Here is a 13309-nt window from a genome sequence, read left to right as displayed (position 1 = left end):
GCTCCCCTTTAGGAAAAGGAAGCCCAGAAAGAAAGTGTACACTGTTGGACCCGGAATTTCACTAAAGAAAAATGTCTTCAAAGGAAGCTGCCCTTGGGGCGCCTGGGTGGCTCAGTTGGTTAAGCGACTGCCTTCGGCTCAGGTCATGATCCTGGAGTCCCGGGATCGAGTCCCGCATCGGGCTCCCTGCTCAGCAGGGAGTCTGCTTCTCCCTCTGACCCTCACCCCTCTCATGCTCTCTCTCTCATTCTTTCTCTCAAATAAATAAATAAAATCTTTAAAAAAAAAAAGTGCTTAAAAAAAAAAAAGGAAGCTGCCCATACTAATTTTTTTTAAAGATTTTATTTATTTATGAGAGAGAGAGAGAGAATGAGTGGGAGGGGCAGAAGGAGAGGGAGAGAATCCTTAAGCAGACCGCTGAATGCAGAGCCCTACGTGGGGCTGGATTTCAGAGCCCTGAGATCAGGACCCTGAGTTCATGACCTGAGCTGAAATCAAGTGCTTAACCAACTGAGCCACCCAGGCGCCCCATAGTAATTTTTTAAAAGGAGATGACGGTTAAACTGTAGAACATAAAAGACAAAACAAAACTACTGGCCCATATACAACTCAATCAAATTAGAGAAAGTGCATAGAGCGCCACACTCTGGTTGAGGAGCTGCAATGCCTAGCTTCTGCCAGCTTCTGTCTTCTTGACTTCCCCCACAGCACCTGAGTTCATGCCTACGGCAGCCGAGGCAGAGAGCAGTGTAGCCCTGTGCAAAGAGCATCAGCTTTACCCGTGGGCCCGCCCACAGGGCAAGGATTAGTGTCTCCATTGCAGATGTGGAGTAGACCCTCCACCTCTTTTACCGGATGGGTTCCTGGTAGAAGAGAAGGTAGGGCAGAAATTGTAGACCCCTACCCTAATTTCATGGACGGAGAGATTTAGGGTAGAAATAAAGGCTAAATGCAACAAAGCTGTGGTCTGAAAAAAAAAAACCCACCTTTTTCAATTAAAGAAAGAAAGCGAACCAACTGGAGATAATTGCAAATCCATGTGACTAGGTATCACAATGATTCAGGCCCAGATAAGCACTCTAGGAGAGATGATACAGAAAAGAACACCCTTTGAGAACAAAACTGAGGCAGTTTTTATGCGAAAATATTCACTGGGCCTTTCATAGACTAATCACCCCTCCTTTACAAAATTATTTCCCTTCCATTATTTCATCTGATCCTCACAGCAGCCCTGTGAGGGATGAAGGGCAGGATGATTATCCTCATTTGGGAGACGAGCAGATTGCAGCTGTTACGACCAAAGCAACATCAAATGTATGGTGGAGTTGGACCTGGAACTGGGGACTTGGATCTCCAGACCACTGGGTTTTCTATCATACCCAGGAGTCTGCCTATGAGCCACCAGAGTTCAGATGTGTGATGAGAAACCCATGCTTGGCTTCCAATAGGAAGCCCTGGGATCAAGGCATTGGGAACTGGCCATGGGTGGTGGAGAGGAAGAGGATACTTGACCCCAGTGCAAGCCGACCCCACCCATTGCCCCCCTACCCAAGACAGACTTTACCATGAGCAAGAGTGTATATCATTTTCATATCTACTCTAGGGGTAGGTGGGCTCTATCATTCTGCTCATGTCACAGATGAGAATGCAAAGGCACAGAGAAGTTAAGTATCTTGCCCAAGATCACACAGCTAGCAAGTCTGAGGCAATTTGAAACCAGGTGGTCTGATTCCAGAATGTCCTCTCTCAAACTCATTGTTCTATTGCCTGCTGGCTAGACCTTTTTTGTTTGAATCCATAAAGAAGCTGTTTCTGTTTTATATAAATATTTCTACATTAGTTTCAGGTGTACAGCATAGAGATTCAACAAGTTTATACGTTATGCTGTGCTCACCACAAGCGTAGCTACCATCTGTCCCTAGACATCGCTATTACAATATCATTGACTATATTTCTTATGCTGTGCCTTTTATTCCCATGACTTACTCATCCCATAACTGGAAGTCTGTATCTTCCACTTTCCTTCTCCCATCTTGCCCATCCCCCACCCCCTCCCTTCTGGCAACCAGCAGTTTGTGCTCTGTATTTATAGGTCTGAATCTGCTGCTTGTTTATTCATTTGTGGGTTTTTTTTTTTTTTTTTGGATTCCACTTATGAGTGAAATCATATGGTGGTTGTCTTTCTCAGTCTGACTTACTTCACTTAGCATAATACCCTCTCTAGGTCTGCCCATGTTGTTGTAAATGGCATGATCTCCTCCTTAACTGTTTTCTTTTTTTTTTTTTAAGATTTTTTATTTATTTATCTGAGAGAGAGAATGAGAGACAGCGAACACGAGAGGGAAGAGGGCAGAGGGAGAAGCAGACTCCCCGCCAAGCAGGGAGCCCGATGCGGGACTCGATCCCAGGACTGCAGGATCATGACCTGAGCCGAAGGCAGTCGCTCAACCAACTGAGCCACCCAGGCGCCCCTCCTTAACTGTTTTCAATCCTCTCATTTGAGATGGGCCATTATTCCCACCCACCCACCAATCATTGGGAAATTGCTCCCTGAATTGGCCTAACAAGCCTGGGCAGCTGCCACAGTCCAGTCATCTGTTCTTCCCAAGACATGTCTTCCCTCATGTCCTAGGAAGGGGTTTTTTTTGTTCATGGACACTTGAGGATAGATTGTTCCACGAACGGATCTTATCTACTTTTTTCCCCCAGCACGCTTTGCAAAGCAGGCCAAGAGCAAGACACAGATGTCTGATTCCCTAATAAATAAGACAATTGGGTCACTATTTCGTTTTTCTTCCTTCTTGTGGCCCTGAAGAGAAGCCTGCCCCTGGCCACCTTCTGTGGGGGTTCCCACACGCAGGTGGATGATGATGCTCCACCCAGTCTTCTCTTCCCTGGTTGTTCAGTAGTCCCAGCCAAGGCCTCCCAGGGGCTTATTGAAAAAGCACAGTACTTCTCTTGATGTGGGGATGTGCAAAGTGGCCCAGGCGGTTCACAGGCAACTTGCTTAAACTTGGTGAGGTTCAGAAGGGCTCAGAACCTGGTGACAAACCAGTCCCCGTCCTGCTCCCAGGCAGCAGCCACAGGACCAGGGCCACAGGACCAGGAAGACAGATCAGGGAGGGAAGAGGCTTCATAAATGATTTTTTTCTGCTTGTCAGAGTAATGTATACATTCCAGACAAGTTGTAAAACCACGAGAAAGGGTAAAATATGAAATAAAAATTAGCCCTAAGCCTCCCAACCAGTATAAACCATTGCAAAATTTTGGTATGTATTTATGTAAATATACTGGAATTTTTAGAAAATTGGGACCACACTATCCAGTTTGGATCTTGATTTTTTTAACTTAATATTTATTGGGAATTTTCCAACATTATTCAACAGTCTTCAAAAACATGGATTGAAACAACTCCATTATATGAAGGTGCCAAATTAATACAATTATTCCCATATTGGACATTTGAGTTTCAATTTTTCACCACTATAATATCACTCTGTGAGTGTCCTTGAACACAGTAATAGAAGATATGTAATTATCATTTAATGCTAAGCACTTTGGTAAAAACCACATGGATCCAAGGCCACCATATAGGGGTAGTGAACATAAGTACCAGTCAGGGGGCAAAGTAGGTGCTTAAATCAAAGCTCATTCTCCACTCTGAAGGCAAAGTACCTGGAGGAAGGGGCACCTTTTTCTTTTGCACAAAGGTCCTGTTCACTTGCCAAGTCCTGGACATCTGCCTGGAAAAAGGCACAGTTTACCCACAGAGTGGGGACACCTTTTCCCAGTTTCCTCAAAGAATCATACAGGTTAGCATCCCTAAGGGGATTTTCTCATTAATGTTCATAACAACTCTATGAGGAAAGCACTATTACCCCCATTTTGCAGGTGAGGAAAGTGAAGCACGCTAGTCTGATGACTTCCTTAGAACAAATGTCTAGAAGTAGAAGAGTTGATGTACAGAAATGTGCACTTATTATACTCCCACCAGTGACATAGGAGGCAGATGTTTCCCTTCCCTTGTCACCCCATGAAGAAACAATCTTTGAAATACTGCCCAGACTGATGGGTGGAACATATCTCATTGTTTTAATCTCTTTCTTTGTTAGTGAGGTGAACTTTTAAAAATATTTACTATTCATTTACATAACTTCTTGTGTGATTATTTCATTCAAGTCTTTTACCCACTTTCCTCCTGGGAGACCAGTATTTTTCTTGTTGCCTAGCGTTAATGTTTTATGTTAAGGCTATTATTCCATGGTCTATAATGTTTGTTACAAGTCTTTACTGCCAACTTTATCTCTCAGGTAAGGTTCATTCCTGGATATTTTATATATTTTATATTGCAATTGTGAATGGGAGCCTTTTTTCTATTATGTGTTCAACTGAATATTGCCAGCTTTGGCTTTTTGCATGTTTTGTCTGTGCCCAGTTACTTTACTGAACTCTTTCATTGGTACCAGTAATTTTCCAGTGGGCTCTTCAGAGTTTCCTAGCATCAAAAATGTAAAGTAAGTAGGGATAAATTTAACAGGAGATATGCACGGGTATTAAAGAAGGCCTAAATAAATTAAGAAATATACTGTGTTCATGGTTTGGAAGTCTCAACCATGTAAAGATGTCCATTCAGTTCCAAATTAATCTGCAGATTCAATGCAGTTCTTTTTTTTTCTTTTTTAAGTTGGGCTCAGAGCCCAACATGGGGCTTGAACTCATGACCCTGAGATCAAAACCTGAGTTGAAATCAAGAGTCGGACGCTTAACTGACTGAGCCACCAAGGTGCCCCTCAATGAATTTCTAACAAAAATCACAACACATTTTTTTCGTGGTACTTGACAAATGGGTTTAAAACTTTATATGAGAAAACAAATGCTAAGAAAAACTGAAGCATTTCCAAAGAAGGAGAACAAGGTGAGGGACCTGACCCTACCAGGTATCGTAGCTGTCTTTACAGATCATTGAAAAATGGTAAAGAAACAACTGATCATGTATATTGAAAACATGAAATTGGATCCTACCTCTTACCATACACAAAAATAAATTCCATGTGACTTAAACGTAGGTCTCCAGGTCTACACTACATGAAGTAAATGCATTTCATCCTATTCCTCCCACTAATTTTAATTGAAAACCCAGGACAAAATACATAATTATCAGAAGACTGACAGGAAGAGAAGGACTGACTAGGGACCTCAGGACTGAATGGGTGGCCTAGCAGTAAATCCTCTGTATGTTGTTGTTTTTGTTTGTTTTTTGCCTCATAACCTAGATGCTAGAACAGTCAACCTAGAAACACTAATGGGCATGACTCCTCCCCCAGCAGGTGTTGCAGACACTGTGAGGGGGACCCCTGTTGGCCATCCTGACCTATCTGAGTAAAGAGGTGCCCCTTTTCCTCCCCACCAGGCCCCACTTTATTCAAAAATTAACTCAAAATGAACCATAAGTTTAAATCTAAAGCATAAAACTCTACAACATTTAGAAGAAAACAGAGGAGAAAATCGTTTTGCCTTAGGATTTCTAGACATGACATCAAAAGAATAACCATTAAATGTTCTGTGAAAGACACTGATAAGAAAATAAAGACAAGCCACAGACTAGCAGAAAATATTTGCACATCAATACCAATCTGACAAAGGACTTGTATGCAGAATATATAAAGAATTCTCTAAACTCGGCAGTAAGAAAGCAAAGAATTCAGTTGGGTAAGGTACTCAAACTGACACTTGACTAAAGAGGAAATACAGATGGCAAATAAGCACATGAAAAGATGCTTACTATCATTAGTCATTAGGAGAACACAAGGCAAAACCACAGTGAAACGTCAGTACACACTCACTAGAATGGCTAAAATAAAAATAACAAATAATAAATCAATCAAATATTGTGAGAATACTCCTACACTGCTGGTGGGAATGTAAAATGGTATGGCCACTTTGCAAAACATTTTGGCAGTTTCTTATAAAGTTTAACATATACTTACCTTATGACCCAGTAATCCCACTTTTGTACATTTATTCCAGAGAAATGAAACCTTATGTTCACACATAAACTTGCACATGAATGTTCATAGCAGCTTTGTTTGTAACAAGCAAAAGCTGGAAACAACCCAAATGTCACTCAGTGGGTGAATAGATAAAGAAAATGTGGTATATCCATACCACAGAATACTACTCAGCAATAAAAATGAACAAGCTGTTGATACACAATACCTACTTGGGTGGATCTCAAAGGCCTTATGCTGAGTAAAAAAAAAAAAACAGTTTTAAAAGGTTACATACTGTTTGATTGAATTTATCTCACATTCTCAAAATGACAGAGCTATAGCAATGAAGATCAAAGGTTGGTTGCAGTGGTAGAGGTGAGGGGAGGGTGGCTCAAGAGAGTATACTGATTGTGATGGTGGTTACACAAATGTAAACATGGGGTAAAAATTTCATAGAACTTGGGCGTCTGGGTGGCTCAGTCTGTTAAGCGTCTACCTTTGGCCCAGGTCATGATCCCGGAGTCCCAGGATCGAGTCCTGCATTGGGATCCCTGCTCGGTAGGGAGTCTGGTTCTGCCGCTGCCCCTCACCCCGCTGATGCTCTCTCTTTCTCTCTCAAATAAATAAATAAAATTTTAAAAAAATTTCGTAGAACTGTACCCTCAAATTTAAAATGCTTGCACATAAAAAGTGGTGAAATCAAAATAAGATCTGTAGTTTCGCTAACAGTATCGCACTGTGATACTATGTGTGACACGCACAATGTCAATTTGCTTGTTTTGACAACTGTACTATGGTTAGGTAACTATTATCATTTGCGGAAGCTGAATGAAGAGTACAGGAACTCTCTGCACAATTTGTTTCAATTGTTACGAATCTAAAATTACTTCAAAATAAAAATTTTAAAAATCACTAAATTGGAAGACAAAGCTATAGATTTTTAGAAGGTAATACAAGACCAGATCTTTAAAACCTTAGAGTAGGGAAAGAATTCTTAAATAAGATACAAAAAAGTGCAAAGCATAAGGGAATTGACTGATAATTTAAAATATGTGACAAAAAACCCCATATGTTGTCTCCTGGGACAGCATATGGTATGCTGCCTTCTTAATAAAGTTAATAAAACAACAAAACTGAAGAGTATGTTATTTAGACAAACATAAATAGGTAACACAAATTTTAAAAGGCAGTTGAATGAGATAAACCAAATTTTGTATAGGGATTGACAACGAACAATATAGCAAAATGGTTAAGGAACAGATTGCCTAGGATCAAGTTCTGGCTTTGTCATCAAATGCTGGCATGACCTTGCCAAGTAACTTAACATTATGCTTCAGTGGCCTCATGTGTAAAATGTAGCTAATTCACAGGGTAATGGTCAGGTTTGAAAGAGTGAGTACATATAAAGTGCATAAAACAAACCCTGGCACATAGTGTTAGCTATTATTTTGAGGAAATGAATGGCAGAGGGATGGAATAGGTGATGAGGCCATAGGAGAATGTAAATGATCACTCATTTTCTGGTTTGGGATTGGCAGTGGGTTCATAAGTATTCACTATATTATTAAAATAAAAAAAATAAAATGCAAGATATTTCAGCATAGACCACTGAGGATGGTAAATAAATCAAGAGAGTAAAAAGAGAAGCCACACATTGGAGAAGGCATAGGTTGTAACACATATATGCCAAATGGTTCAAGTCTGGAATACATAAAGAAAGATGGTCAATAAACTAACAAGGAAAAGATAAATAACCCAACAACAATAACAACAACAAATGGGAAAATGACATTACTAGGCATTTCAAGGGGGAGGAAGCCAAACAGTCCATACACATATGAAAATATGCTCAAACTCAATAAACACAAATTACAATCACAGCAACAGACCCACACTTTATTGGTTCCCTAGGGCTGCCATAACAAAATACCACAGACTTGGTGGCTTCAACAACAGAAATTTGTTGTTTCACAGTCCTGGAGGCTGGAAGTCTAAGATCAAGGTTCTGGCAAGGTCAGCTTCTCCTGAGCCCTCTCTCCTTGGCTTGCAGATGACCACTTTCTCACTGTGTCCTCCCTGGTTACCCCTAAAAGTTGTCTGTGTCCTATTCTCCTTACTTATAAAGTCACCAGTCATACTGGATTATGGTCTACCTTAATGACCTCATTTTACCTTAATTACCTCTTTAAAGACCCGATCTCCAAATAGTCACATTACGAGTACTGGGGATTAGGATATCAATAAATATACACCACTAGTAGGAAGCATTAATAAATTATAGTAGATACAATAAATGCAGTTAGATACAACAAAATAGATGACTCTCAGGAGCATCTCTTTTGGCAAAAAAAGCAAAGTCACAATAAAACACACAGTACAGTACAAAGTTTAAAAATAAATATAACTAGGGGCACCTGGGTGGCTCAGTCGTTAGGCGTCTGCCTTCCGCTCAGGTCATGATCCCCGGGTCCTGGGATCGAGCCCCGCACCGGGCTCCCTGCTCGGCGGGAAGCCTGCTTCTCCCTCTCCCGCTCCCCCTGCTTGTGTTCCTGCTCTCGCTATCTCTCACTATCTCTCTCTGTCAAACAAATAAATAAAATCTAAAAAAAAAATAAATATAACTAAGCAATATGTTGTTTTAAAATAAGTATAGGTGTTTATTTAAATAAAATCAAGGGAATAATAAACAAAAACCAAAAAATAAAATACTGGTTAGTCCTGAGAGGGAAAGGAAAGAGATAATACATTTTAAAAATAAACTGAGTGGCAGTTATGTGGCTGTTCACTGAATTACTATTCTTTTTATCTATACATACATTATAAATATTTTCTATTTACTCATTATTTTATTTTTAAAATGTCTGTAAAAACTAGTCATTTGAAGAACAGGAAAAAAAGAGCTGGAATTGAACCCATAATCACAATTCTTTATAAGAAGCAATGAAAAGATTCTACATACTCTTGCAACCAATATTCTTGCTAGGCAGGCTCTAAAATGCCTCCTAAATACCCTCACCTCCTTGTATTTGTGGCCTTGTGTAATCCTCTCTTCCTGAGTGTGGGCCAGACTTAGTGACTCATTTCTAGTAAATAGAGTATGGCACGAGTGATGGGATACCAGTTTCAAGAGTAGCTATAAAAGACCTGTGGCTTCTGTCTTGCCGGCTGTCTCCTGGTCTCTCAGTCCCTTGTTTCTTTGAAGGAAATCATCTGCTATGTTGTTAGCTGCCCCACAGGAAGGCTCATGTGGCAAGGAACTGAGGATAGCCTCTGGTCAATGGCCGGCCAGTGAGGAGCTGAGGCCCTCTGTCCAATGGCCTGGAAGGAATGAAATCCTGCCTACAATCTTGTAAGTGAGCTGGGAAGCAGATCTTCCCCCCAGTCAAGCCTTGAGATGACTGTAGCTCCAGCCAACACTGTAGCCCTGTGAGAGACCCTGAGCCAGAGGACCTAGTCAAGCCACACCTAGATTCCAGACCTACACAAGCTATGAGACAATAAATGCCTTCAGCTCAGGTCATGATCCCGGGGTCCTGGAATCGAGCCCCTGGTCTGTCAGGCTCTGTGCTCAGTGGTGAGCCTGCTTCTCCCTCTGCCCCTCCCCCTGCTTGTGTGTGTTCTCTCTCTCTCTCTCTCTCTGTCTCCAATCAATCAATCAATCAAATCTTTAAAATAAATAAAAAATAAATAAAATTTTGTTGCTTTAAACCACTGAGTTTGGGGGTAATTTTTATGGAGCAATACACACAAATATAAAGTCTGCTTGCAGGATTTATCTAAAGAAATCAAACATCTCTACAAAGATGTATATACATATATATTAATCATATTTATAATGGTGAAAACACAAATGTAACCTAAAAGTTTAGCAACAACAGAATGGTTAAATTATGTTACTTTATATAATGGGATATCAGTCAACCATTAACAATGACAATATACCACAGACATTAACAGGATAATAAGGGACTACAAACCACACAGTGTGCCCATAAATTTCACAACTTCAATGAAACAGAAGTTGAAAAGACACAAGCTGGAAGCCCTACATCTACTAAATGAATTGAAGGGAATTGAGTTCAAAGCTTTCCACAAATTAAAGCCACATGAATTCACTTTCATCTTCTACCAAACATTTAAGGAATATGTGACACCAATTCTACAAAAACTATTCCAGAAAAGAGAAGACAAGGGGATACTTCTTAAATTATTATACGATGCCAGCATTTCTCTGACACCAAATCCAGACAACACAGTATAAGGAAAAAACTAAAGTAAACTAAAAGCCAATATGCCTCATGATCAGAATGTGAAAATCTTCAACAAACATTAGCAAATGGATCAAATAATATATAAAAAAAAGCAAGTGATGTTTACTCTGACAATGCAAAGTTGGTTCAACATTCAAAAAGAAATCAATGTAACCCATCATATTAACAGTCTAAAGAAGCAAAATCACATGATAACATATCCATTTGTAATAAAACTCTCAGCGAACTAGGAATAAAAGGGAACTTTCTCTTCTTGAAAAAGGACATCTACAACAACAGCAAAACCCAAACAGTACATTCCTAACATCATAATTAACAGTGAAAGACCAAATGCTTCCCCAATAAGACTGGGAGCACAAGGATGTGCACTCTCATCACTCCTACTCAACATCATACCCAAGGCCTTGGTTGGTGCAGTAAGGCAAGGACAAGATATAGGAGGCTTCAGATTGTAATAGAGAAAATAAGGCTGTTTATATTCACAGGCAACATGATTGTGTATGTAGACAATCCCAAGAAATCTACAGAAAAACTACAGGAATTGGTTATAAGGCCAATATAAAAGTCAACTGTATTTCTATATAGTAGCAAAAAATAGTAAAAGTATGATTTTAAAAAAAAGAACAGATTTGGAGTATTCACACTATTAAATTTCAAGATTTATTATAAAACTATGGTAATCAAGACAATGTGGTATGGTGAAAGGCCCAACACGTAGATCAATTGAATGTAACAGAGTTCAGAAATAAACATGGCCAACTGGTTTTTGACAACGTACAAAGGCAAAAGGAGAAAGGATAGTCTTTTTACCAAATGGTGCTGGAAAATTGATCATTCACGTGCAAAGTAATGAATTTGGACCTGTGTCTTGCACCACTTACAAAAATGAACTCAAAATTGTTCAAAGGCTTAAATGTAAAATCTAAAACTATAAAATTTCTGGAAGTAAATATAGGAGAAAATCTTTGTGACCTTGGCTTATGCAAAGATTATTTCGAGAGGATAAACAAAGTACAAGCCATAATAGAAAAATATTTGATAACATTTATAAATTGGACTTCATCAAAATAAAAATTATAAAATTGTGTTCTTCAAGAGATCTGTTAAGAAAATGTAAAGATGAGCCACAGGCAGGGAAATATATTTGCAAAGCACATATCTGATAAAGGACAGTAAATCAAAATCTGAAGAACTCTCTAAGCTTGTATGGTAGGCTGAACACTGTCCCCCAAAGTTATTCAGGTCCTAACCCCTGGAGCCTATGAATGTTACCTTATATGACAAAAAGGGACTTTGCTAATGTGATGAAGTTAAGAATCTTGAGATGGAGAGATTATCCAGGACTCTCTGGATGGACCCTAAATGCCATCACAAGTGTCATGATAAGAAGGAGGCAGGAGGAGATTTGACAGCAGAAAAGAAGGCAATGGGACCACAGAGGCACAGATTGGAGCAACATGGCCACAAGTCATAGAATATCAACAGCCACCAAAAGCTGAAAGAGGCAAGAACAGATTCTCCCCTGGAGCCTCCAGAAGGAACCAATTCTGCTGGTGCTTTGACTGACACACATTAAGACTCGGTTTGCACTTCTGGCTTCCAGAACTGTAAGAGAATTTATTTCGGTTGTTTTGAGCTGCTAAGTGTGTGGTAATTTGTTACAGCAGCCCTACAAAATTAATGTAGCTCCGCAGTAAGCAAACAGCCTAATTATAACATGTGCAAAGATTTGAACTGACACTTCACCAAAGAGGAAATAAGAATGGCAAATAAGCACGTGAAAGATGCTCAACATCATTAGTCATTAGAGAAAAAGTGAATTAAAACAACAGTCAAACTGGTGATTGCCAGAGGGGAAGTGGGTGGTGGGAATGGGTAAAATAGGGGAAGGGGATTAAGAGTGGGCTTATCATGATAAGCACTGAGTAATGCATAGAAATGTTGAATCATTATATTGTATCATGTGAAACTAACATAACACTGTATGTTAATTTTACTTCGATAAAAAACAATAAAATAAAATTTAAAACAATTTTTAAAAAACCAACAATGAGATACCACTACACTCCTATTAGAGGAGCTAAAAATTTAAAAAGAAATAACCATGTAGAGCAACTAGACCTCTCATACTTTGCTGGTGGAAACGCAAAATGGTATACAGACACTTTGGACAAAAGTTTGGCAGTTTCCTATAAAGTTAAACACACTTTTACCATACAACCTAGCAATCCCACTGCTAAGTATATACCCAAGAGAAATAAAGACATCCCCATTAGGAAAAGAATCTGTGCATGAATGCTTATAATAGCTTTATTTGTGACCACTAAAAGCTGGGAGCAACCCAAGTGTCCCTCCACTCGTGAAGGAATAGACAAATTGCAGTACATCCATACGATGGAGTGCTATTCAGCAATAAAAATAATAAATTACTGATATATAGCAATGTGGATGAACCTCAAAAAGCATTATTCTAAGTGAACTAGGCTAGACACAAAAGTCTCCATACTATATGATTCCATTTATATGACATTCTGAAAAAATTAAAACTATTGAGACAGAAATCAGACCACTGCTTGCCAGGGATCTGATCTGCAGGTGGGAGAAGGCAATTTGACTACAAAGGCGCAGGGAAGGACTATTTGGGATAATAGGGAAATTCACTTTCTTGATGGTGAGTATTACACAACTGTGTAAGTTCGTAAAAATTCATAGAACTGTCTACCTAAAAAGGATCAATTTTACTGTAAGTAAATTATACCTCAATAAACAAAAAGATACTTCAAATTGGTACAAACATTAAGCTGAAAAAAATGACAATGTAGATCAATGTTTATGGACATTGGAAATTGTCCTTGCATCCGGTTAGTGAAAAAAAAGTTTGCAGAGCAACAATTAAAGAAAAAGAGTGTGTATGTACATGTGTACATATGTTAATATATCTGGAAGAAAATACATAAAACATTAATAGTGGTCATCCGTGGGTGTGAGGATCTCTCATTCCTTCCTTCCTTCCTTCCTTGATGTATACTTTGAAAAATACATGTTCTC

Source organism: Neomonachus schauinslandi, chromosome X (assembly GCF_002201575.2).
Source record: "Neomonachus schauinslandi chromosome X, ASM220157v2, whole genome shotgun sequence".
Classification (NCBI taxonomy): domain Eukaryota; kingdom Metazoa; phylum Chordata; class Mammalia; order Carnivora; family Phocidae; genus Neomonachus; species Neomonachus schauinslandi.
Note: the sequence above shows the minus strand (reverse complement) of the source record.